The sequence below is a fragment of the Dipodomys merriami genome, unplaced genomic scaffold (assembly GCF_024711535.1).
Source record: "Dipodomys merriami isolate MVZ:Mamm:240054 unplaced genomic scaffold, mDipMer1.0.p SCAF_16, whole genome shotgun sequence".
NCBI classification, from domain to species: domain Eukaryota; kingdom Metazoa; phylum Chordata; class Mammalia; order Rodentia; family Heteromyidae; genus Dipodomys; species Dipodomys merriami.
In genome coordinates, this window is record NW_027202937.1 from 7,981,386 (window position 1) to 7,988,200 (window position 6,815).

A 6,815-nucleotide genomic window follows, 5' to 3' on the forward strand; every position below is an offset into this window, starting at 1 on the left:
GGTAGAGCGCTTGCCTTGCATGCATGAGGCCCTGGGTTCAATTCCTCAGCACCACATAAGCAAAAAGAAAAAAGCCGGAAGTGGCGCTGTGGCTCAAGTGGTAGAGCGCCTTGAGCTGAAGAGCTAAGGGACAGCTCCCAGGCCCAGAGTTCAGGCCCCACGACCGGACCCAAAAATAAAAAAAAAATAGATCATGTAAGCCAGGTGCTGGTGGCTCACACTTGCAATCTTAGCTACTCAGAAGGTTGAGATTGGAGGATTGTGGTTCAAAGGCAGCCAAGACAGGAACATCTGTGAGACTCTTATCTCCAGTTAACCACCAGAAAAATGCAAGTAGAGCTGTGGTTTAAAGTGGTAGAGTAGGGCTGGGAAGCTGGCTCAGTGGTAGAGTGCTTGCCTTGCATGCATGAGGCCCTGGGTTCAATTCCTCAGCACCACATAAACAGAAAAAGCCGGAAGTGGTGCTGTGACTCAAGTGGTAGAGCGCTAGCCTTCAGCTGAAGAGCTGAGGGACAGTGCCCAGGCCCTGAGTTCCAGCCCTACCACTGACAAATCAACCAATCAATCTTTGACCTGTGATTGGCCAGCAGGGGGAGGCACCACCTCATTGAGTGTCCTTATCTTAGCGGTTGATGCCTTTTCCCCACACCCCCACAGAGAGCCACTTCCTCCAGGAAGTGGAAGCAGTAACAGCCAAAGTATATACTCTGTCCTGCATCTAGGAGTTCCTTCTTGTTTCATGCCCATGTACCACAAGAGAAAACAGGATCAGAGAGGTTAAGTAACTTGTGCTGATACCCAGGCTTGAACTTAGGGCCTTGCACTCCTGCTGTGATTTACTGTTCACAGCTAGTGCTCTACCACCTGAGCCATGCCTTCAGCTCAATCCTTTCTGGTTTCTTTGTTTTGTTTTGTTTTTGTCCATCATGGGGCTTGAACTCTGGGCCAGGGTGCTATCCTTCAGCTCTACAGCTCAAGGCGAGCACTCTACCACTTGAGCCACAGTGCCACTTCTGGTTTTCTGGTGGTTAACTGGAGATAAGAGTCTCACAGACTTTCCTGCCCAGGTTGGCTTTGAACCGCAATCCTCATATCTCAGCCTCCTGAGTAGCTAGGATTACAGGCGTGAGCCGCCAGTGCCTGGCTACTCCAGACTTTCTGAGATGGTCTCACCTGTCCCCTCCCCCAAGCAGCTAGAGTTTTTCTCCTCTGTTCCTTGTCCAGAAACACCATCATTTTGGGGGGCTTTCCTCTGGGAGGGATTTGAGCTACTGGCCTGCCCCACTGCTGTGAGACCTTGCCTCGCCTCGTGTATGTGTGTGTGTGTGTGTGTGTGTGTGTGTGTGTGCGTGCGCGCGCGCACACACACACACACACACACGTGCGCACACGCGCATGCGTGCTAGTCCTAGGGCCTGGGCACTGTCTCTTAGCTTTTCATTCTCTTTTCATTTATGCGGTACCATTTGAGCCACAGCTTCATTTGGCTTGGTTAATAGGTGATTAAAAGTCGCATGGGGGGGCTGGGAAGTTGGCTCAGTGGTAGAGCTCTTGCCTTGCATGCATGAGGCCCTGGGTTTGATTCCTCAGCACCACATAAGCAAAAAGAAAAAAGCCGGAAGTGGCGCTGTGGCTCAAGTGGTAGGTCACTAGCCTTGAGCTGAAGAGCTGAGGGACAGCGCCCAGGCCCAGAGTTCAGCCCCTACAACTGGCAAAAAAAGAAAAAAAAGTCACATGGACTTTCCTGCTTGGGCTGGCTTTGAACTTCAAGCCTTAGCTCTCAGCCTCTGAGTAGCTAGGGTTACAGGTGTGAGCCACAGGCACTGGCTAAACCTGGTTCTTTGTGTCCTGCACTGTCCTATATTTTCTTTCTTTCTTTTTTTTTTTTTTTGCCGCTCATGGGGTCTGAACTCTGGGTCTGGGTGCTGTCCCTCAGCTCTTCAGCTCAAGGCTAGCGCTCTACCACTTGAGCCACAGTGCCACTTCCGGCTTTTTCTGTTTATGTGGTGCTGAGGAATCGAACCCAGGGCCTCATGTTTGCAAGGCATGCACTCTACCCCTGAGCCACCTTCCCAGCCTCAGTCCTATATTTTCTTATCAGTCAAAGAACGTCTTTATCCAGAGCCGCTTAGCGCTGTGAGGAATCCAGGGTACCCGTCCCCACTCAGGGCAGCCATTCTGCTGCCCAGGTGTGCTTGCTCTGAGGCCACAAAGATGGCACAAAGCCAGAAGGCATGCGTGTGGCTGGCCTGACGTGGGCGGCTAGATGATACCAGTGACAAACAGCTTTTCTCTGCAGCCTGTGAACTCTCTGGTTCCCCAGCTGGCACTTGTAGGGACTGGACCAGGCTGTGCCAGGCCCAGCAGCCCTCCCCTGGGTCAGGAAAGGCTCAAGGTCACCAGAGGCAGCAATTGGGAAGGGCACTGGGGAAGAAACAGCCCCAGGGCCAGGACTGGCACAATGCACAGCCCCATGAGCACTGCCCCCTCTTGGGCCTGAGACAGGCAAGGCCACGGGGGGGGGGGGGGAGAGGGGGGGAGAAGAGGGGTAGCAGGGCTAGGGCAGGATCTGGGCAGGAGGCACAAGAAGAGAGACCAGGAGGCCATGCCAAAGGCCAGGGAGGTGACAGGCTGTGCCTGGGAAGGCTCCAGAGCCAGTGTTCAGCTTCCAGGCTGGGCCAGGATCCTCTCATTTCCCAATGCCCACACCACAGCCCCAGCAGAAACTTGAGCAGCTCAAAGAGAAGCACCAGGCTTTTAAGTGGATGAAGGGAACAAACTGTTCCTGTTGCCTGAGCTGCCACCTGTCTTCCCACACAATGGCTCTGTCTCCACAGTTAGGCCAGTGCCGTACACCATAAGCATCCCCTTTTTATGGGGAAGGTGTTATTGGGATTTAAACTCAGGGCCTTTCATTTTCTACTTTTTTTTTGGGGGGGGGGTCCGGTCATGGGGCCTGAACTCTGGGCCTGGGCACTGTCCCTCAGCTCTTCAGCTCAAGGCTAGCGCTCTACTGCTTGAGCCACAGCGCCACTTCTGGCTTTTTTCTTCTTGCTTATGTGGTGCTGAGGAATCGAACCCAGGGCCTCATGCATGCAAGGCAAGGACTCTACCACTGAGCCACCTTCCCAGCCCTCTTTTTCTACTTTCTTATTCCTAGCACTCACTCTACCACTTGAATCTTGCCTCCAACCCTGCTTTCTTGCTGGTTTATTTGGAGATGAACTCTCATGGACTTCTCTGCCCAGGCTGGCCTCAAACCATCATCCTTTGGATCTCAGCCTCTTGAGTGGCTAGGATCACAGGTGTCAACGACTGGCACTGGGCTAAGGCCCCCTTTTTGTTCCCATGTTCCTCCTTCCTGGTCTTCAGGGACAGCTGTTTCATAAACAGGGCCATAGATCCTGCCAGGTGACCTGGCTGAAGAGGACAGGAAGTGGGTGAGGAAGGGGTGGGGTTCTCTTTTCCTCACTTCCTGCTCCAACCTTGTCCTTCATCTTCGAGGTCTCAGCCAGCCTCTTTCTTCTCCCCAGCCAGGTGGACCCTCCCTCAGGGCTTGCAAACAGTGGTTGGTGCTCCCCTGCCAGACTCACAGTCCCCTGTAGGACACCTGGGGACCAGAACTGCCTATCTATCCTCTATCTTGCCTCAGTTTCCCTTTCAAGAGTCTCAGCTCCAGATACATCAAGGCCATGCCATCGCCAATGGCCTACAGGGCTCAAATCCTTGACCTCGCTTGCCTACTTTCTCAGCGCTCTCTTCTTCTTTGCCCTCTTCCCTACCCAACTCCTATTTCAGGGCCTTTGCACTTATTACTCCAAGTCAGAACTTTCCTCCTCCAAATATCTGCGCGGCTTACCCTCATCCTATCCCTCCTTCATCACCGATGAAACCTCACCTTGTCACCAAAGCCTTTCTTTATGTCCCAGGCCTCCCAGTGGCCACAGCACCACCCACACGCAGGGCTCCCAGCACTGAAACAGAGCCCCGTGAGGGCTGCGCTTCTGCTTGCTTACCGCTATGTCCCCGGCACTGATGGGGGCGCCTGGTGCCCAAAGGTGCTTGGGAAACACTTATGAAAGACGTGGAGTTTTTTTGCTTCCCATCCCACCTGAGCTCCCCCTCGCCACCCCCAAGTTCCAAAAATTCAGCTTTATTGGAAGCTGAGACTTGCTCTGCTTCCAGCCCCTGCTGGGATCCCAGACCTGAGTCTCCTGGACAAGGTGTAGCTTCCAGTCACCTAGCACCAAGAAGGTTTGAGTTGCAGCTTGGCCTGAGGGAAGGAAGACAAATTTCAAACTGGCTCTTAGCTGGAGATGGTAGCTCATGCCTGTAATCTCAGCACTCAGGAAACAAAGGCAGGAAGTCTTGAGTTTCAGGCCAGCCGCGGGGAAGTTAGCGAGACCCTCTCTGAGAAATAAAATATAAATAAAGGGGCTAGAAGTATAGCTCAAATGGCACAGCATTTGTCTATATAAGCACAAGGTCCTGGGTTCAAGCCCCAGGACTGCTGGTCTCCCTTTGAAAGCAGTAAAATTCAGGCCAGTCTCTAGCTGTCTTCCTCTGAGCCCTACCTCTCCTGCTGGGCCAGGGTTCCCTAGCCATCACCTGCAGGGCTTCTCTAGAACATTCTGTCTCTAGGCTTCATCCTAGAGGTTCCCAGTCAACTCACTAGATAAAGGGTAGAGCTTTAAGTGTTTGTTTTTCTGTGTGTGTTGATCCTGGGGCTTGAACTCAGGGCCTTGAGCTGTTGATTACAACTGGTGCTCTACCATTTGAGCCATGTCTCCACTTCTGGCTTTTTGCCTGTTAACTGGATATCATGGTTTCCTGGATTTGTCTGTCTAGATTGTCTCCCAGCCATAATCCTCAGACCTCAGCCTTCTGAGTAGCTAGGATTGTACCTGCTACAGCTTTTTGTCCTGATTGACTGCCAGGCCTGATGTTCCCTAGAGGACACTGATTCTCTGCTGCCAGATGTTTCACTCTGTTTCCTTCCCCCCAAGAGAAGTTCATAAAACAACCATTTCCAGTGTTATGTACCATGCTGTCCATGGCTTGCTGAACCCAGTTACACAGCTAAGGACATCAAGGCTAAGTCTTCTCGCAGTGGGTCCAGTTCCCCAGCATCTCTGTAGGGTGGGGAGGGGGTGTCAGTTCATAGCCATATACTACCTAATAGCTGCTCCCCCAAAACCTCTGAAACCCAGTCCTTCCCACCCCAGGCTAGCAGGTGGGCAGCAAGCAGCAGAGAAAAAGATTTTCCCAGAGCTATGAACAGTAGCATGTGTGAGACCTCACAGATTCCCTTCTGATCTCTTAGTCCAATGGCAACTTAGTTACAATGGTGACCACTTATTATTTCTCTTCTTTTCTCCCTGCAACATTGCTCCCCAACAGGATCCCAGGGACCCAAGGTGCTCTAAACAGATGTGCAGTTCCCAAGGCCTTGCCAATTTTCCTGCTAATATTCTGCTCTTTGTTTTGTTTTGTTTTTAAACTGCTTCAAGCCTATGGGGAATTCCTAACATTTTAATTTAAGTGATGATACATAAGTAACTATATAAATTATATTATTATTATTTTGCTGGTACTAGGCTTTGAAGTCAGGGTTTCCTGCTTTGTAGACAGGTGCTCTATTGCTTGAGCTACACTGGTATAATTTTTCATGTGTATGTGCTGGTACTGGGGCTTGAACTTGGGCCTGGACATTGCCCCTGGGCTTTTTTTTCTTCAAGGCTAGCACTCTACCACTTGAGCTATAGCTCTATTTTTAGCTTTTTGATGGTTAATTGGAGGTATGAGTCTCACGGACTTTTTTTTTTTTGCCCCAGATGGCTTTGAATTGCAATCCTCAGATCTCAGGCTCCTGAGGAGCCAGAATAACAGGCATGAGCCACCGGCACCTGGCTTGAGACTGGCACGTTTTAAACATGGAAATGCATCGCGTCTGTTGTCAGGTGTGACTAGGAGAGACTAGCTTTTACCCTGGGCTAAGGAAGATGGGAGTCTCATGGCGCTGGATCCCCCAGTGCTGTCTTTGCAGACCCCACCCAGCGTCCATGTAACAGCAGTGCTTATTGTGTGCCTCCGTCTAGCCCGGCAGCTGTTGCCCGTGTTGGAGGGGTGCGCAGCACAGGATGAGGCGCCCGCAAACAGGCGCAGGACACCAGCTGGAACAAGCATTTCCAGGGTTCTTGTGAGGCTTCTCTCTTTCTGGCGTTAAGGAGGGCCTCTGGCAGGGCCTGCAGTTCTTCCGTGGAAGGATGATGAAAGCCTTCCCGTTCTAGAGGCAGATACACGACTTCACCTCAGATGCAGGGCTTGGGTGCCAAGGCTCCCCCCGGGGAGCGCGGGCTTTAGGGGCGCTGTCCGGCACGGAGGGAGCTCGAGGCAGGTACTTGGAAGGGAGGCCCGGGCTTTGCAGGCCCAGGATCCCGCGAAGGCCGGGGTGACCCGGATCTGGGCCGCAAAGGGGCGGTCCCAGGGCTGCGGAGAAAGCCGAAGCGCCGAGGGGCCCGAGAGCGCCCCGGACCATACGGGGAGCGTCGGGCTGCCCGGGCGGCCGAGCTCCGCCCCCGCCGCGCTCTCGGACTCCCGCGAGGGGGAGTCCGCGGGCCGGTGACGGCCCCCACGCTCGGGATCCGGCGACCCCGGCCGTCCACGACTACTGGCTGGTCCTGTCTGGGGTCCCGCATCCCGCCACGCTCCGTCTTCGCCCACAAGCCACATCGTGCGTACGAGCCTCCGCGCCGCGCTCCAGGGCTCCCCCGCGACGGTGAATGGTACAGTCCGACCACGCCCCCGGCGCGCAT